General features: G+C 37.3%; 1 protein-coding gene across 6 annotated transcripts in view; it reads right to left on the reverse strand.

The window, feature by feature from the left end:
* The window catches only part of ZDHHC14 (zinc finger DHHC-type palmitoyltransferase 14), a 98,307-nt gene that overhangs the window by 60,614 nt on the left and 11,406 nt on the right, over positions 1–26,287 (reverse strand). The window contains exon 2 of one of the 6 annotated variants that reach the window (XM_071549254.1): positions 13,052–13,107. The exons of the other annotated variants lie outside the window; for them this stretch is intronic. The gene's annotated coding sequence lies outside the window, so the exon portion shown is untranslated. The remainder of the gene's footprint in view (positions 1–13,051; positions 13,108–26,287) is intronic. 6 annotated transcript variants of the gene reach the window in all.

The raw sequence follows: 26,287 nt of genomic DNA on the forward strand, positions 1-26,287 counted from the left end.
TGGCACTATACTTTATAGGTAAATCAACCAACCAATCCACTTCAGGCTAATTTATGTGTAATTCTACAAATCAAAGAAAAAATGTCTAACAGAAGCATTAGGAAGGAAATAGGGAAACTCCCTGTTGTGTACAAGCTTAAACTTAAACTTGTTTTCTCATGAAGTCACTACTCCAGAAGATTTTGGATCCTGGAGTCCAAGAGAGTAATAACGGAGTTTTTGTCTTCACATCCATGAGAAGCTGGATACACAGCAGAGAGCTGAAGATTCTCCAGCTACCAGGACAGCAGAGGATACAACAAGGACAGAAGCTGTAGTCACTGCAGTAGCATTCATCAAAGAACTGAACCTGAACTGCATCTTTCAGGAGAGGTTAGAGAGCAACAATAGGCATATGCGCTTGAATATATGAAGCCTGGAAGACAAAATGTGAAAAATTAGAAATAACGATTCTGGATATTAAATTCAGCACGTTAAAGATACTGCAGAAAAATATAGTGGAACATCCAAATCAAGGCTGAAGGGTTGATGGTATTCAGAAAAGTAAAACAAAAGTAAAGCCAGTTAGATACTGAAGTGTATTAGTAATGTCTTACCAACTAGAAATATTGATTCCTTGGATAAAGCAGAATTAACTTTGGTCAGAGTTAGGGAAACGATGGTTTAAAAAGATTATAGTTACATCACTGCTATTTGCAATAAGTGGGCTGGGAGATGAACAGAGGATAACAGAACAAAAATATCACCTTGGCAAGAATATCTTCACAAAGAGACAAAAAACACTGAACAGCAGCATTGCTGACAGACTAAGACTTCTTCAGTGAAAAAGCACTGACCTAACACGGAAGCAATGTTAAAATCTGTTTTGGGATAAAAGGAAGGATTTTACAAAGGAGCAAGTCATAGGAAATAACCTGATATTAATAAACTTATTAACAGTAAAGTTTGATATAAACCTGCCAGAAAGTAGGAATTTCCTCACCCCATTTCCCCCAACAACTTGGAAGAATAAAGAGAGTAGAACTGGAGAACACAAAAACCTTGATCTGAAGGGGGTTTTGCCACTTCTTAACTCAAAAAGCACAAAAATCATATGGCTGGGGGTGGTGGCAGGTGCCCCAAACTAACTGTACTAATAAAAACCTCAAGAAAATTATCAAGACTGAAGAGAAGCTCAACAGAAATGCTGAGGGAAGACATTTACATCCTGGAAGTCAAGATTTGCTTGCTTAAGAAGTGAACTGCTCAAACAAACATTTGAACTAGTACAAAATTAATTTTGTCACTCTTTTTTAATTTGAAAAACAAACCAAAAAAGCCAAACAAGACCAATAACGAAAAAAACACCCCACCACATAACCACACCCAACCAAAACCCAAACCTCACCCAAACCAGAAAAATGTGCATTCATGCCATATAAAAAAATCAAAGATAGCATCAAACAGATGTTTTGCCCCTGCTTCCAAGAAACAACAGATCAGCATAGAGACATGAAGAAAAAGCTAAGAAACAAAACAATGGAAGGCAAATGTCCTTATGAAAGAAACCCATGTTCTACTGTGGGAATGGTAATCCAGAAAACTGAAAAAAGCAGCATATTAAACTGGAAATTAAGTACGAAGTTTTTTGTAACAAGGCTATGGAAGTCTATGTTACCATATGACTAGCAACCAATAAATAAGTGCATTCGTGACACCAATTCAGAACTCTGAATTTGTCTTAAGGACCATAAAGAAAAAAGGGGTTTAGAATGCATTTTGAAAGAACTGGAGAAATACAAAGTAAAAGGCAAACTACAATGAAAGTCCTATCTCTCAGCATTGTTCTTTCCACATTCACTTGTCAACTGAGGTGAAATAATTATATTTACAAAAACATGTAAAATCAATTAAAATGAAGTGGCAAACATATTTAATTGGATTCCTTCACGATCAAAACTATCAAAGAAATTGCTGCTTCTTGTCCCATCCAGATTCACAGCTTACACTGTTCAAGGTCCCACACCCTTTGTAAAAAGGCCTGCAGTGTCCCAAACCCTTATTCTACTCAGGACTGCCAAAAATCTTACCTTCACCTAAACCATAGCAGGAGCTTACAACAGCAGAACGACCCACTAAAATTAAAAGACAAAGTTTACATGTTAGAGGAGAATAGTGAGAAATTTCTGAAGAGAATTATTTTCCTGACACAACCACATTTTTACCATAGCTGCCTTGGCAATTTAAATTTTCCATGCATAAGCCAAAAAGCCAACATGAAGTGTTGACCCTCTCTTTGGCAGTCTGTTTCAGTGATTTTTGTCTCAGATTAATACACTTTTTAAAAGCAGATTTCCGATCCTAGATTACTACTACACTAAAGGATCCTAAATTATTAAAAAGGACTGTTATGAAGCAACTTTGATTGAAACAGATATATAATTTATCTTCACTGGAAACAACTATTTAACTCTCATTTTATAGAGAAGAAAAAAATAGATATCTTCTCAGCTAACTGATTCACAATACATATGCATAATATTAACTAAATCATGCACAATATACACCAAGATACACGCAATTATAAACCAAGCAACAGACTACAGGAGTGATGGATCCTGTAAATTACCCCAAAAGGAACAACTACAAAAGTCAGTATCTCTGATATACAGCAAATAAAGTGAGTTAGGAGAGGTCTAGACTTAATTCCAATTATTTAAATTTACACTTTTTTGCTAAGAGATAAAATATGTTCTTGATGAACCCTTGAAAACCTGAAAACTGCTCCCTTATATTAAATAATAATCTTCTTAATAATGATTAACTTGTATAAAAATAGCAAAATTTTTCCTGTAAGAAACTTTTAGTAATAATACTAAAGCTGCACATTTAAATATTTCTGGCCAAAAGAACTATCCTCATCTAAATTGTTTAATTTATAGGAAACCAATACTAATCCTCAGATTAACAGAGGCATATGATTAAAAAAAAGATTAACAAGGAGTTGAGGCAGAAAATTGTGTTAAAATTTTGTACTGAAAGCTTCACAAGAAAGGATTTGTGCAGCTTGTAAGAAACTCATTCAGAGGATTTATAAGTTACAATAAGCATATTGATAAGGTATTATGCAAAATATGAAGGCTAAGAAGTCCAACTCCAGTAAAAAGAATTCTAAGTCACCAAAATGTGCAAGTGGGAAGAGAGATGTTTAGAAGGTGAGGTCTAAAATCTGCAAGTGCTAAAAAAAAGCACATGGGGCAGAGATCGAGGAGATTTGACCTCTTGCAGAGCAGCTTTGGTAGGAGAGACCAGCAATAAGGTTTTGAGCTGTGCAAAATTAGAACTTGAATGCAGGGCGTATTTGGAAAATGACTGCTGTGCAGTATGAAAAGCACAGAGATTACAGACAGAGGTGGGACTGCATGTGACAGAAGGAGTCAATTAGTCCTGCTCTGCCCACACACCCCGGGGCTGTGCAGCCCCACTGCCTACCCTGTGCCAGCCTCCCCAGGAGCCCCTGCAGCTCCCCAGCCAGCAAAAGGGCTGGGCAAGGGCACTTTCTGCTGCAGGACCAAAGTGGAGGAGAGCAGAGACTGGTCCATGAAGCACTGGAACCGGAGCATGGGAGAGAAAAGTACCACACCCACAGCTGCAGGAGTGTATTAAAGACCATCTCTCTCTTCTGGTAATGGGAACCAAACATCAGACAGTCTCAGCTGAAGAAACTGCAGCCTCACTCTTTGAAACAAAGATCTTGTATTTCCCCCAGACCTAGTTAGTTTACTGTTCTTTTGATACCTATTTTCATATTCAATCTTTGCCAAGGCTTTGCAAGCAAGGATTTTTACAGCCACTCATTTTGATATTCTGTCACTAAGCATGAAGTTCATCCCCAGCAGACAGCCAACACAGAACACAAACAGCATTTAAGGTCTTTTTTCTGCTACTACATTTCCTTGGTGCTGTCTCACTCCTATTTGAAAAAATCCAGCTATAATAGCAGCCATTATTTTAAAGCAGTAAGCCATTAGGTAATTATTTCTCCTCAATATTTCACTTTGCTTCCTGCAAACCACTTCAAAACGTTATTTTTACTCATGGTACTACTAAATACAACTACTAAGAGCTTAGAAAAAAATGTTCAATATAAATAACACTAATTTCACTCTCAGCACAACATTACATCATGCTACTACCAAAACAGTAAGAAAAACTGGCAATCCCACACCTGACACAGCAACTGCATATACCAAACACAGCACAGCACATTATGTTAAATACCATCCAAAGTGGAAGAACTTTTTAGCTACAGAAACACTAAGACTGGTCTTCTATTAAAGCTTTCAAAGGGGACTGCCAGGATTACAGGACTTCAGTGGAGATGAGAGACCTCAGTTATGTATAAGACATTATAAGCATCTTGACTGCTCACCATAATAGGCCAACTGCCTTGGCAAAACAGGGAATGAAAGATGTTTTGCACTAAAACCCATCCCCTCATGCAGAATCACAGAATAAAAACAATTTCTAAGTTCTTCTAAAATAGCTGCATGTGTAAATCTCAAAAGCTCCAAAGAAATTGGCTGAACTTCTTTATGTCTCCTCATGTCCTGAACAAAATTCATATTTTTGAAGACTGAATATTATACACACTTATGCATAGATCTATAAGCATACATTCTTACATACACAAGTGTACACACACACATACATGGGTGTATTCTGACCCTCATGGTCTCAACAAACTTTAAAATGTTTCAAAGATAACCGTATTTAGCTATGGAGCAATCCAAAATCTAATTCAGAGTTTTATCTCTAAAGAAAAAGACAGATGACAAAGACATTAGCTATTGTGCAGAAGAATTGGAGAAATCTGAGGAATAAAAGAAAAAAAAAAGTCAAAGCTCCCAGGCACTCAGCAATAGGACAAGGGGACACGGGCTCAAGCTCTGCTAGGGGAAATTTAAGTTGGAGATCAGAAAAAAATTCTTTCCAGAGAGAGTAATCAGGCATTGGAATGGGCTGCCCAGAGAGATGGTGGATTCACCATGCCTGGAGGTTTTTCAACTGAGATTGGACATGGCACTGAGAGCCATGATCTGGTAAATGGACTGGGGTTGGACCAAGGGTTGGACGTGATGATCTTGGAGGTCTTTTCCAAACCATTCGATTCTATGATTTGGCAGTAGCAGTGCCACAGTCATGCTTGTTTTTTTAAACCAACTATATAAAGCTGACCTAAACCTCCACAAGAGGGAATTTGACAAAAAATGCACTGAACAAAATAATATATGAAAAGTCAATACAAAAACCATGCAACTTGTAACATTAGCTAGCCAGGAAGTCTGAACATTAGTGGAAGTCCATTCTGACAGAGGGTTTTACAGTCCTAATTTCATACCATGGTACTAATCATAATCCAAATGGACACTGAGGAATCAAAAACATATCTGGCCTGAGTACAGCAAAGCTACAAAGCCTCTTCTCTCACAGAACATCCGATAAAGAGAGCTCAGTAGAAAAATTTTTGAAATTGTTTTCTCTCATCAGAACTAAATCAGCAATTGGTTTAAAAGTAGCAATTTTGTTGCACAGACGTATTGATACAGGTAAGAGGAAGTAAAACTGTCAGTGCAACTCCACAAGTCACAGAAGTCATATTATCCTTTGGCCTAAAAAAATCCAGTAAAGTGAAATTAAGAATTGAATTATTAAAAAGACCAAATGTATAAAAATAAATTCTCCTTGGGGAATTTAAATACATTTTTACTTTGCAATAGATATGATACATTCCAAACAAACCCTTTGATTTCTTTCACAGTATTTCAAAACAGCACCAGGTTGTGAAGCAATTTTTTTTCCCTTGGCTAAAAATAAATGTGTTATGAATCATCAAGAAAACCATTACACAGCACTTCCTGGGCTCTGCTAATTCCTGTCAGCCATTGAACAGCAGTTTTCATCTTCTGTGGAGCCACTTCCAGTAGAGTCAAGGCACTTCAAAACATCACTACAATTAAACCTGTCCTCTCTGAACACTTATACAGCATTAACATATGACTGTAAATTCACAAATCCTCTATAAAGCGATTTTTGAGATAAGGCTTTGCTAAATTTGTGCCTGTCTTTCACTACAAGTATCAGATACTACACAGGAAGAACAAAATTGCCAGACTGCACTCTAGATTATGAAAACAGAGAGGGAAAAATGGCACAGAATATCACATAGAAGATGAAACTCGATGCAGAGAGATGAAAAGGTTGACCAAACAGGCAAAATTTAAAACATTAATGCAACACTAGGTATTACTGAAAAAGAGAAAACATCAAAAACCAGAAGCCACATATCAATTCTTACAGAAGAACAGACTTTTTCTTCCTTGTGCTCCTTACCCTCAAAATGCCTGAAATGAAATTTTTTACTCTGAAAACTTCATAATTTTGCATGAACTATATCCACAGCCTTAGATCATGGATGAGAAAACATTTTAAAAACCTTGTTACACCCTGATTCTACTCCAACAGTGATAACAATAAGGGAAGAGCATAAAGCGTTCCTGAATTGCCTCCGCTGTCAGCCTATCTTGATACATCAGCAATAAACAAGGTCTTACCCTAAATGCTAATTGAAAAAACTTGCAGGAAGAGATGCACACAATGCTCATCTGAATTTTTAAGAAGCAATTTTTTTAGATTTTTTTTCTTTTTTATGTAGCGCAATGTTGCCCGTTGCAATCAAATACTTCCCTAAAAGATTTATCTTGGCCTACTAGTTATGTAGCAAGTGTTCCTTTATTTGACACTGCACTTATTCCTCTGTGTACCTGTATATACTGTGGACATGAAAAGAAAAAGGAAGAGGGAAAACACAGGGAATTTTTGCAGGCAGCTTTTTCTATGTAAACTGAGTCTTTTCCACAAACACTTCAAATTGAAATCAGTTTGCTCCAGTTAATGCCATATCCCAGAATCTGGGGAGGAACTTTTTACAAGGGCGTGCAGTGACAGGACAAGGGGTAGATTTAGACTAGATATTAGGAAGAAATTCTTTACTGTGAGGGTGGTGAGGTACTAGAACAGTTGCCCAGAGAATTTGTTGATGCTCCATCCCTGGAAGTGTTCCTGGCCAGGTTGCATGAAGCTTTGAGAAATTTGGTCTAATGGAAGGGTGCTGGAACTAGATGACCTTTAAGCTCTCTTCCAAACCAAACCATTCTATGATTTTATGACTTTTTGTATATGAAAATGCCATATACATTGTTTTTAAAGAAAAGAAACTAGAGTTATTCCGGTTGTTATTCCTTTAGAACGAGCATTTATATTCTCTGCTATTGTCTGCTTTAATACTGATCAGAGATTAATTAAACTTTTGGGAGAATGGAGAAAAGACTGAGCAAAAAGGGAATAATACTGATTTCTCATACCAATGTCTTTGAAAGCAGAATTTTCCAAGGGTAGTTCACAGACATCTACAATATGCAACTGAGTATTCTGCATCTTGATGCACTTAATCCAGGGAAAAAAAAATCTCTGAAATCCATTTCCTTATCTGCAATCATAAGATGTAAACAGCTTTAAGAGTCAGAACTTGAAAAAAGGCACTAGGAAAACCATTCTGACATAGAATGTGTTTAGAAATAAGGACAATTAGGGGATATTAGAAAACTGAACAAAGGTAGAAAACATTTGAATGGAAAAAATATTAAAAAACAGGCTGAAAAATACCTTGCTGTTCTGACATTTTAGTTATGGAGAGCCTTCACAGAGAGCACAGCATGTTACAGCAGGAGCCTCTGTGTGAGAGTTCCATTTTAAATCTTCCCAACTCAAAAATCTCCTGCTGGGAGAATTCCATCTGAAGTACTTAATTAACAGCAAGTTTAATATAGGGTCTCTAAAGTATACTCTTGGTTTTCATACAGAATAGCAAAATCAAAACAAGAAAGACACAAGCAGCAAAGGGAATGAGTTCTGCCACCTCACACAAGATGTATGTGTGTTACTTCCCCCTTTTTTCCCACAGGGTGGAAGGGAGAGGTATGTGAAAACACACAGCCCTGCAGAACAGAACATCCATCACAGAGAGCTGACCCACCCCACCACAGGATGGTATCAGATACACTGAGGTTCTTTCCTAAACCCTCAAGTTTCTTTCTGGATGCCGAAGGAGTTATTTCTGGAATTATGAAAATTTTACAAATCTCTTCCCATGACCTTTTTGACATTCAAACTTTGATGAATAGCTCCCACACTAGATTGCTCATTCTGAGAAGGAAATTTCATGTTCCTTTTCCTAAGTGGCAGATAAATTATGATTGTCCACAGCAATGATTAAACACAGTTTACAAACACACTGGCATATCAGTCATTTGTTCTTAATCCAAAAACTCCTGACCTTTTTTCTGGCATGACCCTTTCCTTTTCAACTCTACAATGGCCCATATCAAAACAACTTTAAAAGCTGTTCTGTACCAGATCTCACTGGTGTCACAGGTTCCGCAGGCTATTCCCAGTTATATGGTTGGGAACAGACACTACACCCAGAGACAAATCAAGCTGCAAAATCACGCACAATAAAGTCAGCAAAAGTCAAAGACACTGCCAGAAACAATGGGCAAGGTGCCTGGGAGCCTTGATTTGCCCTTGCCCTGTGTGCATGCATTATGGTCACACTTTTATTTATAGAATCACATCCTACCACCGCCCTGATTCAACTAAAAACAAGAATCAACACACATTTACAGAGCAACTCGGTATTTGGTTTTCTTCTCAGCATTTGAAATACAGCTTGAAACCTCCTATACTGAGCATTAGTCAAGAATCTCTACCAAGGGAGACTCTCCTCAGTTTCCTGGTGTTGTGGTCCATAGGGCTTGCTATTGTTTCAACTAAGTGTCTTACAAAACACTGTCCTTAAAATACACCCCTAAGACCTATAAAGCATTACCACAAGATTTGAGATTGAAGAATTCAGACACAGACAAGCAAAAACCATGCAAGATCTGCATACCAAACTGAAACATCCAGTAACATATTTGCCCAACTTGGTGGCCTTGCATAGTATTTTTATTATGTATAAAATACAGAATTTCGATTTACTTAACACAAAATTACCATTAATTCAATTGCACATGAGAGCTCAGAGCACTTTTCCCAGTCAAATTCCAGGTTCTTAAGTTGAACAAAAAACTCCCAGAAGTAGTGACTATCTACAGAAATTCTGATTTTAAGTGAATCACCATAAGAAACTAGGAAAGGTAGGAATACTGCACCGATCCCAGCACAATACTGAGCTGTACTCTATAATTAAATTCTAAAATAAAGACAACGATACTGCTGATAGTCCCAAGCTTCTCAAATACACACCTTGCCAAAAAATGTAGGTCACCATACTAAAAATAAAGAGGATTACCTATGAAAGGCTGAAATTTTGTAACAGGGTAGGGGGAGGACACACAACACTACCAAAAGCAAACCACACCACACAGAAAACTTCTAGAGTAATGTATACCAAAACATACACAATGAAATCACTTTTGCACCTTAACGCAATAGCATGACAACAGCAACACATGAAGGAGAAGGGAAAACATCACCATATTTGGAGGCTTATTAATACTATGTGGGACAGATTCCAGTAACACAAAACCTGGATGCAAAGAACACTCTCACAGGAATCTGCAAAGCAATTCAGGATTTTGGCCAATGCAGTGTTTTTTCAGTTCCCATTCAGTGTGGGAATTGATGAGTATTATGGACATATATACAGCATTTGTAGAACATCGAAAAAAATCAAGCTAGAAGAATTCTAGATCTAACCAGAACATGCTAAAACAAATACTTTAAGTTATTAAAGTCTAACAGCAGATGTTTGTGCACTCGTGTTCTGACAGTGTTTAATGAAAGCTCTGTGCTGCGGTTTCAGAGCAAAGGCAATTAATAAAAAGCAGAAATAATCACATTATTATTATTAATTTACAGAATTATATTGAAGTGTTTGTACAAGACAGAACTACTATAAAAATTTGATGTTCCTTCCAACAACTTGCCATTTCTGTGCCAGATTTACTCATCCCAAGTAAATGACAAAGGTCATAGCAGAATCTCCAAAACCAAAAATATATTAAATGGAATTAAGACTGAGTATGACTTCTGTATATACCATGTGCATATATATGCCTTTTTATTTACAGTTACAGCTGTAAAACATGTTACCAACCCAAAACATCAGAATCAATTTTAAGTCTCCATCATAACGCAAAAGTACTTTTCCCATACAAACAACAAAATGGAGTAAACATCAGAACAACACAAGCACAAAAAGTAGTGTCTTCTCAATCTCAGTGCCTTTAAACAAATGATGGATATACTTCTGGGAAATGCACTTCAGCAAAGCACAAACTACATTTTGGTGAGTTAAGTCAAAAGGTTCATTATCAGGATAAAGACTTGTAGTAATGTGAAGGATGGCAGACTAAACAATTTAATGGTCCCTCCTAGCCACAAAGTATCCCAAAAGAAACCATGCAATAAACACATTATTACAATCAATTAGAGCAAGCCCAGTAACCCAGTAATCAACTCAGTAACCTAAAAGTCCATCACTATCACCTTTGGAGGTGTTATCTACAAGGTAGTACAGCAAAATGCATCCATTGCACACCCTCCTTCCTTATATTCAAATGCAATTCGCTATGTACTTGAACATATTCACCCCTACATCTTGGTCTTCCTCACACACACTGATGTTCATTTCAAAAAAAAAGGTTAAATAAATTAGGACAAGCAGATTTGCGTTGTTGCTTTGTGTTTTTTAAATTACATTCTCAATTAGAATAATTACTGTCAGCAGGCAGCTTAATCTAATATGCAAACCATGGCCATTTACCAAAACAGCAACTGTCTCTCACAGCTCCTAAAGCAAAGTCAAGTTACCCATAAAAAGCAGAACTGTACTGCACTTCTACACGCAAGGAAAGAAAACTTTACTTTGCTTGTATATATCTATATAATAATTTTGAAATACAGTTATTCTTACTGGCATTCTCTGTGATACGTAGTATTATATCAATATCTCTTGCAAAAGAAACTTACACTTCTAAAGAATAAAATGATCACTTTAAAGAACAGTTCACTTAGTGATCGCTTTAAAGAAGAGTTATCATGAGGCCTAAAAAGCACTAAAAGTACTTCTGGTATTTAAGGTGTGTCTCTGAAATTCTACTGAGCCCATCAGGCAGTTAGGTATCTGAGTATCTCTGTGGACCCAAGTCCACTTGTACACTAATTCCATATAAATCAATTTTACTATGAGAAAGATATAACAGTTTTATTTATTTTTATATAACAGGAAAAATAAAGTTATATAAAAGTAAAGTAAATAGTAGTATGATTTATTTGCCTCTGATTAAAAAGATTAAAGAGAGACAAAGTAAGGGAAACATACTCTCCCAGGCACTCAGGACAAGGGGACACGGGCTCAAGCTCTGCCAGGGGAAATCTAAGTTGGATATCAGAAAATAATTCTTTCCAGAAAGAGTAATCAGGCATTGGAATGGCCTGCCCAGAGAGATGGTGGATTCACCATCCCTGGAGGTTTTTAAACTGAGATTGGATGTGGCGCTGAGTGCCATGATCTGGTAAATGGACTGGGGTTGGACCAAGGGTTGGACTTGATGATCTCGGAGGTTTTTTCCAACCCAATCAATTCTATGATTCATACAAAAGCACCTTAGTGACATTTCACAGTAAATATCATTTGTGTATTTTCACCTCACTTTAAAACATCTACAGCATGGACGTGTGTACAAAAACCACTCAACATCCTCTGGTGGCCATTCCACCACACAAGAAACACCAAGAACTGAAACAAAGTTCAACCATTTTACATTTGTCTTGGATATTCTAAGGACCAGAGTGTACATCACCATGCTGTCCATCTACTTTTCCTTTTCCAGCTTCTTTCCATAACTTCCAAAAGACCGGTGCAAACCTTCCACCCAATTTTGACAAAGTACAAAGAAATAAAGAATATCTAAAAGCTTGATTGTTCTAATTAAAATCAAAAGGTAGAGGGGACAAAGAAATTAGTACTCTACTAAAATAGCAGCTGTTGCCAATAGTTCTCTTTTGTATTGGAGATACTGTGGGAGGAGGATAAGAGGATGGGTGCTGGGGGGGCAGGTGTTATATCTGAAGGTTCTCCATGGCATTTCATGGAGAGAACATGCAGTTACTTTAAAAGGACTTTATAGATTATTTAAAAAGCAGCTTCACTACTTTCCCCCTTATAAAGATCCACTTGTTAAACAAAAACATCTGTAAATACTGGGGCCCTAGACTCAAGAGAAAACCGTATCACTGGATCTGCAGCAAAGTTTTTCAGTTTGCTCCAATGCCTTGATAGCACAACTTCTGGAACCAAAGTAAAAAATGGTATTCAGACTCTCAGTAGTCATCATATTTTTTCACCAAGTAATCAATTCTGGTAACTGTATTCAGTCTTTTGTCCTGGTTGAGTTAGTACTATGATGTTGAAAACCATCAAAGTTTGTTCCCACAATTAAGCCACAAGTCACAAGTACTGTTTACAAAAAAATGTCAATATTGTTGTTCATTTTGTTCAACAGTCAGCCAAAGGGTATCATTTATGAAAGACAGAGGCAAAAATAGATCCCAATTTGTCTAGACGCTTTCTCTTAATCTCAAAAGGAAAAAAAATCCTAGGAAATGCTGTCAATTCCTATTTAAAAAAAGCTTTCAATTTTTAAATCGCTAGCAATACCACCACAACTGCTTTTTAACTCTGGCTCCTGCAAGTCTTTCAAACATTATGTTTGTTATATCCTGCAACTGGTGTGCAAAAAACTGAAAGAGTAAGCGTAACTTACGGAGAATGGCTTATTGAACACTCTTGTCTGAGCAATCAATGCAGCTCTCAAAAATTACGTTAAATTGCATCTTCAGACAGCTGTCGAGAAAGAGGGCAGGGCGCATAATCCCATCTCTAAATGGTATGAATGAGTTTAAATAACAAAATGCATCATACTTCCGGTTTACACTGCATACTTACGGATTGTTAGAAGGCCATCCTTCCTATTGTTTGGATTTTGCCATTCTAGAGAGGATCTTAAGGAAAAAAGAAATTGTTTCATGCAGGCAAACATCTGCTTACACAGAAAAATGCATTTTCAGTATTTGTATTAAACAAACTGGCCATTACTATGATCCACACAGACTATCTCTTAACCAATAATACTTTTGTCTAATCTCTTCTACAAATAATTTCATTATAAAATTTGCAGCAATTACCCTTTACCTTTCAATAGGGCAAAGACAAAAGTTATTGTCTTTGCTCAACAAAAACAATCAAACAAAAACCCCACCACAAACCCAACACCCCACATAAAAAAATCCCCAGCAAAGCAAAACAAAACAAACACTGCCCCTCCCCCAAAAAAACCCCAAACAAAACAGCAACCAAGAGAAAACATCTTCTTGGAAGAAATGGTTCTTTCTGAGTGTATAAGTTAGGAGCAAGGAAACCACAGGTTGACAAGTTAAAAAAGGATTAAGTGAATATATAAGAGAAAAATATTTTCATAATATGTAAGGGAAAAATAATCTTTGTTAGTAAGATTTTATTTTCTGCTACATTTCTGTTAAGTATGATGTAACATAATTCCTTGTACTGAAAGGAAAGAGGAAAACAATTTTGATAACAAGGCTGAATTTGTGAAATAAGGAATCATGCCAAAACAGGACACTCTTCACTTACTTTGCAGAATGACTGACACACCCAAAAGAATAATCTGGATTAATTCTTACTTCCATGGGAATTGCTCACATCTCTGCTGACTGTAACAAGGAAAACACTTGCTTTCCCCTGTAAGCAACTATCCAAGTGCAGATTTTAGTAATTATAGTATTCAGAAGAATTCCTAGATTTGGACTTCCGCTCTCTGAGAAGCAGCATTAAAACATGCTCAGTTTACAAAAATTACAACTGGTCCACAAAATTGCTTCAACACTTTTTGATCTTTAATTAGACTTGCTTTAACATCCTCCAGTCTCCTGACCATGTTACTGATTAACTCAGGACTTCACAACAGATGTCAGGGTCTACTGACAGCCATCAAATAAAATAGCCCCAAATTAGTGGGGGCTATTTTATCAAATAAAATAGCCCCTTCATGCTCAAAGGTAGGCTTTACACTCTTTCAGGCAAACTCTCAAAAACATCTATAAACATTCTACAAATATACAGTACGTTGTCTATAATGGTATTTCCTGTATACCTTTCCGTGAGTTTACAGTAGACATTTTACAAATCTTTCTTCCCCTATAAATGTCTAAATCCCAGCAGGCTTCTGGCAGGTCACCAAAAGTAAACCACTGTGCAAAGAGCAAGGCATAATTCTATCATTATGAAATGACACAGAAGAAGCAGACTTTCCAATTAATTTTACCAATTACACACCTAAAATAGGGACTAAATTTAACATAAATTAGTGTTTAAAAAAATCAACAGAGTAAATAAAGCAGATTTGACATGTATCCTAAAGAAAGTGCTGTAAGTCCCATGCCAGTCAGAGCTATGATGGTTATTTATTCTTGCATTACCAAAAAACCAGTAGAATATATGAAGAAACTGCCTACTGGTTTAAAGGCACTGAGTTACCTGGGTTTCTTTAACATAGGAAGTTTTCATCTAGTCTTAAGTTATATATCTTAAAACACCTACCTAGAATAAAGACTACTACATAATTTTGGGTTGATCAAATTGAAATATTATAAATATTATTATAATCTACTTAATAGGCAAATGTTTTTGACGTATAACTAATACTTATATAGAGATTCATTTTGTCAATCTATGACTAAGCATCTCCAGATTCACAGAAAATTGAAGTGCTTTCTGTCAAAAACTGAACACAGTAAACTATTTTCAAGTAGTTAATAGAAAAAAAATAGAACACTATGTTCTGGATAATCACACACAAACTTAATGCACGCATAACTATGAATATAGAAACAAACCATCATGAGTGTTTTATCTTTATTCTGTATGTTACATTATTTTCTGATCTGTGTGATACAAATCATTGTCAACTAATACTAAAGATTCAAAAAATGTATATTTATCAGCCAACTGAAGCAGAAGAAAGATGGTTGGAAAACTATGGCACTATCCATTCCATTTGCTAATTCTCAAATACATACAAGTGGTAATTATAGCACCGATTTCAACTTCATTTGTTAGAAAAAATCATAAACTTTTTGGAAGGTCCCAGCTGAAATAAACCATGGTATTGACTTGTCTAATTGACTTGTCTAGCATCACACACAGCAGTATATTCCTGTTTCTACACAATACCTCAGTAAAGCTTACAATCAATCACACCACCATATTGAAAACAAGTAATGTTATTGACCTCTAATTCATCTGCCCCAGCACATCAGACTTTAAGAAAAATAACCAAAACAAAACAAAAATGAAAAAAACCTCAACAAAACAGGCCAAAGATGTAATTAGTTACTAAGTCCCAGTGTTAAGAACCAAGGCAGGCCCAAAAAGAAACTAATTTAGACTTCTCATAAAGTGAAGAAAATGCCTTAAAAACAGTGTATTTAAGAGGCACATGGTGAAGTTGGAGGGTGGGAGGAGAATTGTGCAACCTACAGCCAGCCTTTTTCCTTCTTCAGGCAGAGGCACAATTAGTTTGTTAGCTGTTAGGATCCATTCCATTATAGCATTCAACTACGAAAGCTTTACACTTCCCATATAGTTCCTTTAAAAAAAATGTTTTCTTGCATAATATAAATTTGCATTACAGGCACAAAGTAAAAGAAGCACACACAAATACAGGCTTTGGCATCCACTGATCCAAAGAGACTTCATCTCCCCCCTTTTTACAGAGCCACCACAGCTGTGGTGGCAGAGATGAGGGGAGCAAGAGAGCAGGATGCCACACTGTTGTTTAACAAGTTAACTCTAATCAGGAGTGCAGGTTATCTGTTTGCTTATTCAGAGCTGAAGGGACTATCAACAGCAGTGAGTGAGAACAACAGCAGACAAACCAGATCTCACTGATCTGCCAAACATCAGGTCCAATCAGGGGATTGTTACCTACTGAAATTACTCACTGGAACATTCAAACCAAGCACAGCAACTACAGTTATGCTGCAAGACCCAAAAGTGTTCTCTCACAGTCAGACCGCTCTCAGCCCAATTTAAGAGGTTACTGCTGTAAAAACCCTGACTGCTCATCACAGATGCACTCCAACAGTTCAAAAGAAGCAAACTAACCTCCACTTGCCATTGTGGACCAGTCTGCTGTCCTACCAGTCAATCAGGATCGATCTGCAGTTTGCCAATACTTTCATCACCCATCTTTGTCTATCTCTAAGTTACCTTGCTAAATTGAGGTATTCATTACTCATTCCGATTCCAAAGCTAACACTGGACAGGTAAACCTGCTTAGACATGTTAAAATAATCCTAAGTACTACTTCACTAAAATTCAGATGTTTAGTAATGCAAACAGCAAGAATGGATTCCAGAAGCATTTATTTTATGTAGGCCAAACCAAACATGTTTTCACACACTATTAATTTTTAATATATCTCTTGACAATGCTACTGAAACTCACTGGAGGCTCGTAATACATACTGTAATTTAAAAATTCAAATATTTAGACCTCAATATATCACACGGAAGCCCTTTGGAAGTTTTACAAGTTTCGTATCCTACCTTTGATTTTAGTTCAATATATTAAAGACACCAGACCACACAATTTCTAGTAAGGTGGTATAAGCTTCTTCAGTGGCAGAAGATGGCTGCAGGCAATAGCCCTTTCCGTGTTTTATGTCAAGACAGCTGTTAAGTGCACTTACCACAGCTCCAGGGATTTCTAGAAACTATGCCCATACTATCCGAGAAATCAGACATGCAAGAGGTAAACACCACTTCTGATTACTTGGTTCAGTCTACCTGTAGCCACCAAAGAAGCTGTGGGCACCACCAAGCTCTTCTCATCCACTGTTCTTCAAGGGGACCAGCAAAGTTTGTATCACAGGTGACATCTGAAAAAATTATGCCCGAAAAGCCCATAGGCTTTGCAAGAGATGAACTGATGAACTTCCCTCGTAGACAAAAAGCAAACTGTATGTTTACTAGAGTAAATTAATTTACTGGAATGTGATTTACAACTAGCTGATTAATAATGAGGGCAGAAAGATATCATGCTTTGTAATGAGATTTTTTTCTTGTGTGTAGTAGGTTTGGAAAATACCATCTAATCAATTTGGCAGCCTTCTCAATTTTTTACATCAAACTTCATTAATTACCTTTCCTAAGACATTAGTGGGTATTTAGACTGATTCCTTCACACATTAATAGTCTACTACGACTACCCTAAACTCTAGATTGTAAATTTCTTTCAAAATGTTTTTGAGTCACCCATAGCACTCCTGGTTTTGAAAATTCAAGTCCTTTCCAGTATCACCTCTGTGTACTAATAGTTTAAATGCATTAAATAACTGAGATAATTATGTTCCACTTAATATACAGTACACTTCTTCTCTCAACCCCTAGTTGTGTTGCATTATTAATAAAAACAAGAAAAAAAACCAGTTTCAGCTAAAATCCTTCTAGTATTTCATAGATGTATTCCTGAGTAGTGGCAATGGAACCACATTTGAAAGTTACCCTTCCTCAAGAAAAGACCAGCTATACATAAACCACTTTAGATAAAGCTTTGTCTAATGTGCCTTGCAAAAAAAACCTTCTAATCATGACAATTTCACAATCTTCTTAACAAATTTTTTTCACTCCTTCCTTATCTATCCTTGTTCTTGGAAAAAGGTTCTTTTCTTCTAGTGTCTAACCTCTAAACTGAACTCTCCCTCCTGCAACTTAAAATCATAATCTCATATCACATCCTAAGCACCGTGGAGAACCATTTCCTACCATCCTTCCAAATATCCAAACACAATCACCATAACTCTCTCAGCACCATCTTGTTTGGGTAAAAGAAACTCCAACCTTTTTTAAGATATCTGGGGAGGTGAGAAGGGAGGGGAAGGGAAAGAAGAAATTTCTGTGATGAAGCAAACTGTCAGTTTTAGTGATACGTTCTCTAATTTTAAAAAAAAATAACAGAGAAGAACTTCATGGAATTGAAACAAAAATATTCAAAACATTTCTTAATTTAACAACCCAACTTATCTATTATGAGGAAAGCAATAATCAATGGTATACAGCATCTTTCATTATATTGCCCTTACACATCACTCCATGGACCATCAGGCAGGAGATTGAGTTCTCCAGCAAAAGCAACAGAAAAAAGCTCAAGTAATGCTCAAGCAATTAAACACATGCCACTTCTGATCTACAGTAACAGTTTACACTGACACTAACAGCATTTAACAATTTTTGTACACATTATAAGTATTGGCTGTGAAGTCTTTCAAATATGTGAAGATTTCACTTCACAGAAATAATCATTCACGTCTGAGAAGAATATTCCGACCTAATCTGGTCTCTGAATGGATTCTTAATGCCCTATTTGTCATAGTTCAGTGCCTCTCATCCACAATAGATTTATTTTTACAGATCTTTTTATTGTCGTATTGCAGAACACAAAGCACACATAATTTGTTGTATTGCTATCCTGCATCTAACCAAGCAATGCTGCAAGCAGAAATGTACTGAAGAGTTTGGTTTGACTGTGTTAGTCCTACTGGCAGAGTACAAACTGAAAATGGAATTTCTGAAGAACAATTTTCAATTTTAAGCATAATCATGTGAAAAAGTCTGCAGAAAACAACTGGGCAGACACCATCTTAAAATATAGTGCATTCTAAAAGATATGTGTGTCTGTAGTAAGCAAGGCTTTAGAGTTGGCCTTCAATTTGCAGGATGAGTTGTGCTACTAACTACATTCTAATACACAATCACACTTCTGACACTTCTTGGGAAAGGATGTACTAGATGGCCATTTTCTCCTTGTCAAAGATTCCACTCTACAAGTTTACCTTTATTAAACTGGTACACAAACATGAGATCAAGAGACAGATGCTGACTGCTGGATTCAAGCTCTCCCAAGAGGCAGACTCCTGTATCAGAGTCAGTCGCTAATAGTACTAAATGGAGCTGTTGTCTTATCATTTAAAACTCTGCTGTTATCAAATAAAGGAAAAGGTCTGTTCATAGATGAATTTTTGCTTAAAGAAAAATTCAATGGAACCTGCTAATACAAGAGTCCACTGCATTTAGCTGCCTTAACAGGACATCCACCTCATTCATCTCCCCAGCTGCTGAAATCCCCTCTCTATCCGGTGTGCCCTTGCTTTAAATGAGGGCAGCCCACAGTATTATATATGAAGGGTCAGTAGTTCTGAAATGCATTCAATCCCATTGCTCAGAAAGACAGCTGGACACAGTGACCTTCAGAACAAGGTTCATCTTTTTTCCCAGGCTTTGTGCAAGAAAAATAAACTCAAAATGGCAGGGAGCCTTGATAACTATCTGAGGAAGAAGCCAGTGCCAATCTTACCGCAAAAAAACTACCCCAAATCATAAAGTAATAGTAATAAATAATAAACAGAGTAAAGCAAAAGTAGTTTTGCTTCTCCATCTTGCCAGCTGCTTAGTATTAACTAGTTTTTGTGCCAGCTGATCAACAGCCAAGAAAAATCTGTACTGAAGTAAAAGTTTTTATCCAGCATGTCTGTCTCACACACACCTCTGAGTTGCCTGTAATTTGATAAATGCCTGATTCTTTCATAACTAGCGCATCCAGTTCAAACACTACTTTGAGGTATTTGTATTTTTTCATACATACTAGACCAATACTGTCACTGGAGAACCAAGCTGAACTCCTCAGTTTCTTCCACTGGCAAATGAACTTTAGTCCACTTCAGTCAACACACGCTATCAAAAGGTAGAGTCATCTTACAAACTGAAAATAAATTTAGAACTATGATATATGACCAAAGCCGAAGGAGCAGTAAGTTTTCTGCACCTTCAAACAGAAAAAAATTAATACTTAATACTGATACATAAAAAGCAAAAATGAAAGCTGATTGTCAGAATTAGAACACAAGAATTATGTTGGAAGTAATTACAAAAAATAATAGTAAAAAAAGAAGGTTCTGAAGCACTACAATATGAAAATCAAAAGCAGCCAACATATGGGTTGTATGCCTAATTATCAACTGTCTGTATTACATTACCTTGTGAAGAATAGCATCTTAAGCTTGTTCACAAAACAAAAATTATATACATTAAAAACTATTATGCCATGGAATTTGCAAACCTAAATTTTATGTAAATTTCCATTACGTCAAATCCCAGGCAGTTTCACTGGTCACTGTGCTATAACACAAGTTTGACTACTGACACATGCTTAAACCAAACAGCTTCACTTACGCAATTTGCTTAGAATCTTGACTAAAAAAGCCACATCAATATTTAGGGTTACAAAGTGGGGTGTGTATTTTTATTTCTATACGAGCAACATTTAGACACACTTAATCAAATATTCTGTACAATGTGTTATGCACCATGTTAAAAACAGACAATGAATCAAACCACCTTGAATAACAGAGCAGAGCAGTAGCGCCTTGTGCAGAAACATTTCCATTACAGCAGGGCTGTGCAAATCTATTCATTCACAACTGTACTGTGTTGCCTGCAAAGAGCACCTCTGAACCTTCACTATTTTCTTCCAAGACCTATGCTGTGAGCACTGTGAAAGATACTCAACAGTGGCAAATAAGTGCCACCTGAACAGCCAAATGCTGCCTTCATGAAACTACGCACAGCATGGCAACTCTTCTCTAGTACTCTCGTTATCTATAGTGCTTCCCTCCTCACTTAGAGAAGCACTGAGAAACAAAAGTAACTTTAAGAAACATTTGGAAGACTTGCAGAAATGAGGAGAAAATATGGCAAGACTACAATATTAATGAAGTCCCTGCCTTTACCTTTCCCATCACTGAAACAGGTTCAAAAGCTGTCTGGAGCAAAGAGGCAGTGCTGGCCCTTATGGCTCTCTGAACAGTGCTGAAGGTGGAAGCATCAGACCACAGAACACAATGGTAAAGAGCAGTCATGTACTAGGTATTTGTACTACAAGAGAAGAGAAGGGGAGACATTGTTTTGGGATGGAGTATGTGGACAAAATCAGAAACAGTGCCTGTTTGGGAACTTATTAATCTGATAATTACACACAGAAAAGCTATGCTAAAGCAAACTGCAAGACTGCTACATTCAAGACTGCCAAAATGAAATTAAATGCCAGCATGCCTGTAGAAGTTCAATTTGATACTCTTCTGCCAGCCTCTCCTTCCTCTCTCATATGTGTTATGGCAGAGCTTTTAGTTTCAAGACCCCCCTAGCCACCCCCAAAGACTTGCTTCACTTAGGGCTATAGGTGGAACATTCACGGAGATGAACTGGGGTTTAAGCAAAGATGACTTCTGCACAGTAACAATAATACACAGAACTGAAGATTGCAGAAACTGGAAGCCGTGTAGTGAATGAAATGGTTTCAGTGTTCTTTATGCGGCCTTATAGCCACAGCTGAAAGCAACCCCATAGAGGAGAGCCTAGCTCCCAGAAACAGCTGTGCTACCAAACTCAGGAGTAGGCTGGCGTTGCTCAGAACTGTAATTTCAGTGAAGGAGTTCCACCATGCCCTCAGAGAGGCATGCCCAGCATAGGCACAGGTCTCAGATCTTACCTGGAAAATATCAAGTTCTTGACACACACACAAGACTCAAGCTTAGGCAGATGTCAAATACTTGTATTAAGTCAACAAAACATACATCTTTGAGAGACCATCACACTTGCAGACTTCTGCCTGTATATAACAAAGTTTCAGAATACCCACTATCTCTTCTATATTTAACCTACAAGTCAGTCCCCTGGGTCTTTCCCTCACCATTATGGCATTGGAAGTAAAAAAACCCAACCAACCAACCAAAAATATTGACCAGAGCTACAGAGCTTCCCTGTCATGAAACATTAGCACAAAAGAAACCAGGAACAGTAAGAAAAGGGAAAAGTATTTCTGGACTGGAAAAAAACAAACAAACCACAAAAGTAATTTGGAACTTTAAAGCACTACTGGTATAACCACTCTTGACAGTCCACTTTTCTGACCCTCTCTTAAAACAAATTTGTAAATAACCAAACTCCAAAGGTGGTCAAGTAACAAAGACCTATGCACCACACTGCCCACAGTTCTTAATTCTGTGCTGATGAACCAGGACTGCCACTGTATTATCATAAGTCTCTTCAACATTTCTTATCCTCAACTATTTTTCAAATGCTTATTTTTTACTTTCAGGCTCTGAAGTGAGAGATGTTGATAGGACAATGTGCATAAGCAACTTAAGTGCAGTCCAACTCTGTCTACAGTATTGGATGCAGTAAATAACCAAAAAATCCAGCCAGCATATCCAAAGTTATTATTAGCTAACTTATAGGTAATAACGAAATATGGAAACAAAACAACTTTCCCTTGAGTAAATGAAATTAATTTCCAGAAGCAAATACTACAGCAAATACTTCAGTTCTCCACTTGTTTCTCCCAGCCCCCAACTCTTCTGCATGCGTTGAACAATCTTCCAAAATTGCCCATCTTTTCATCATTCAGAATATGAAGGCAAGTGTAGCTGGTCCAGGAATGCACTCATTCTGGATCAACAAGATAACTATGCAAGTCTTATCTACAGGGATCAACGGGATCAACTTCAGCAACAAGTTACACACTTCCTAAATCTATAACCTTTATTTTGAAGTCAGAAAAAATACTTGCAATAAAGCTCAAATTAAAATATTATTTCAATTACAGTGTTATTTCTGTAACAGCGAATTACCTTTGGTATTGAACTAAGAAGCAACAAACCTCACTTCTTTTGTATGGAACTAAGAAGCAACAAACCTGCGTTCTCCTTTCACAAATGCCACTTATTTGGTGCAACAGCAAGAGCTAGTGACAACAACTGTTTAAAAAGAGCTTCTGAACAGGAAATAAACTTACTTTCACCAAGAACAGTCAACCATTGGGTAATTCCACCTCCAGACTATCATTTAGCAACTTTAACTCTTAGTTAAAATTTGCTAAGATTCAATAATAGAAAGGTATGTGCATTGGGAAGGGCATGTTTACCTTTCAATCAAGCTGGATATCAGCCCATAACAGTTTCGCTTACTGGAATAAAAGTATGTCAGTTGTTTTTCTCGTATCAGACTGTTTGGATTTTCACATTCATAGTCAATTGCCTGTTTCCAAAACTCATCTTGAGTATGAGCTGAGTAAAAAAGCAAAATTATTTCACTTCACCCAGCCTTTACACACTTTCCTCTGCAATGTCCCTCTGCCCTCAGGCACACTACTTTTTATACACCCAAGTACTGGAAAGGAGACTTAAGCTTTCAGAGGTTAGCATTAAAACACTGCACAGTGCAGCCTGATCCTAAAAGGGTCTGGGGTTCATCACATTAGAGGAAAAAATCCCGTATTTTACTCTGAAGATGAACATTTGCATCAGTGATGAGAAGTCTCAAAGCCTGCACAGCTCAAGGTAAAAACAGTCGTCTGAGCTTTGTGTCTTGTAAAAAGAATGATCACCCTTTCAAGGTCTTACATTGAATTAGATTAATCTCTGCCAGATTTCAGTCTACAACTTCTTCCCTGTCTTCTGCTCCATAGACAATCACTTCTGCTCTAATTAGCTTTAGGTGTCTTATTTAACAAAATCATTTTAAAGGCCATTTTTCTAATCGCACTGTGAATAGAGGCATACACTCCAACTGCCTCTTGCAGGCAGGCTGTTCCAATTTCCATTAACTGCTTTGTGGCTCTTCCTTCATCCTTCTAAGCTGAAAGTTTCAACATTTACAACAGCAAACAAACAAGCAAAACAAAATACACTCACCCAAGTAGGTAGCTGAATGGGACTGGAGAAACAGGCCATTTCTCTGCCTTGTTTGCTATCTCAGCTAAAGTGCAGAAGAAATGGCAAGGATTGACAATACTCCTTTCCTGGTTGTTTAGCATATTTTGAGCTAACTCAGCTGTTTTTATGCAAACTAAGGTGAAGAAGCATTCATGCAGCTTTCCAGAGGTTCTGCTATCCAATGCAATACAATTGCATTGGCTCTGGACTCTGGATATGGGTAGCACAGATTACAGAGGGAATGACGCAGAAAGAAAAGTTGCGTCAGTTACTGCTCCTACATTGAGCTACAGAATTGAGTAGTGTGTTGAAAAAAAAATCACAGAATCCCTAAGACAAACAACTCAGGAGCATTTAATAATGTGCTATTTGAAAGATGCTGCAGTTCAAGTTCTGCAAACTGCAATCCAGATACTTCAGAAATAAAGCATGGTTAAGAAAGAAGTCAGAATTCTCTAAATTCTCATTAACCAACTAAGATGTTCTGTCCACACCCTCAGAGATGCCAGAAAGAGCCAAGACTTCGTAACAAGAAGTTTCCTCAGGCTGGGATATGGTTTCAAATCACAGCTAAGATGATCTGACAATCTCCTCCCTTGCACTAGTACTAACATTGTTCTGAGTTATTACAGACTCAGCTCAGTGATCTAAAGCAGCAGAAAGTTTTTCTTTGTGTGGGCAGAGGGGAAGGCTAAGCTCTATGCAGGAAGGGAACTCCCTGAAGTGGCTCACCATTGGGTGGGGAAAACAGCAAAGCCAGACAAAAGAAGTGACATCTGAGGCCAGAGAGAAGGGAAGAGGTGGGTCCATCCCTTTTAGCAGCCTACGACCAGATTCATCTTGCTGGAACGGAGAATGCTAAACAGAAAGGAAACTGGGATGCTTCTACAAAATACTCTCATGTTTTGGCTGAATTCTGAAGCAGAAACTCAACCCCTGCACTCTCAGAAAAAGCAGGCAGGACTACAAGGCACTTCAAGCAAGAAGTTCACTCTAAAAACCACTTTGAATATGTGATATGGGAAAATGCTCCCTTTGGCTTTCCCCAGTCTCAGAGAAACTTAGCAGTGACCCTGCTACAGGACATACAGATTCAGGTATATTTTGCTGAAATAAAATACACCCTGCTTCCTTTAAGTTTTCTTCGCTAATCATTTTATTTCCAATTATTAACACAGAAAGGGACATCTGCCTTACTGGAATTATTTACACATTCTATTTTTTTAAGCAAATCACCATTTAAAGGGAGTTTGGATTAACCTGACACATTTAGGGTGTTTTCTCTTCCCCAAAGATAACTAATCCAGCTTTAGCAGCTTTTCAGACAAGCCATTTTATCCTTTATGTCCAGCATCCAGAAGCTGGAACACATCTCATTTAAGGTACAGGAACTGGTCTGAAGGTGATATTGTCAAGGAACAGGCTCAAGGAGAACGCTGAACTGCAGGATCCAAACAACTTTTCGACCTGACTCAAGCACGAGGAGACAGACACAACGATTTTAAGTATTTGCGTACAATTATATAGGCAAACAATGCAGATCACAGGAAAAAAAATGGTACTCTCATCCTTTATGACTACACAAAGGGGAAAACTAAGGCTTTGAATTTCACCTTTACTGCCACCACAACTCCTCTACAGCAACAGTGCTCTTAGTATATTAGGGTGAACAAGCAGCTAGGAAGAGTAAATGGAAGGCAAGAAAAGTTAAGCAAGATACAGACAAACTGATAACACATAACAGTGCTGGAACAACTATACACAGAGGCGTTCTTCTGTATGAAAGGGATTTTATTTGACCTTAATACTGTTATTCACATGACAAGAAAATACTAACCACAATTCAGCAGAAGCCAGATGGATAGTAGAGGGCAAAGCTTGGTAAGGTCATGCATGTAAGTGAAAAAAAGCAGGAAAAGAACCTCCAAAGAGTCTTGAAAGATGCACTTTGAATGGAGAAAGCTACATTCATAGGTGACAAAACAGAAGAAGGGACAGAAAGAACAGCTACATTTATTTCACTTGCAAATTTTAAGTTTTGTTAGATTGAAACTTCAGGTTCATAACCTAAGACTAGATAAAACTGAAGTTCTCTTAAAGTATGGATGAGATAAATGAGTCACCACAACAAGATTAAAATTATCTTGCTAGATATACCTTTTGCTGTCTTCTGCTAAGTTCTCAGATTTTTAGATAACACAGAATGGCTGAGGTAGGATGGGACCTCAGAACACTGAGTCTCCCAACATCAAAGCAGGGTCAGCTAGAGAAGACTCCTCAGGTCTACAACAGGTTGGTTTTCACTATGTGCAGTGTCTCTGGGCAACCCGTGCCAG

This window comes from Pithys albifrons, chromosome 2, assembly GCF_047495875.1.
Source record: "Pithys albifrons albifrons isolate INPA30051 chromosome 2, PitAlb_v1, whole genome shotgun sequence".
In the NCBI taxonomy this organism is placed as follows: Eukaryota; Metazoa; Chordata; class Aves; order Passeriformes; family Thamnophilidae; genus Pithys; species Pithys albifrons.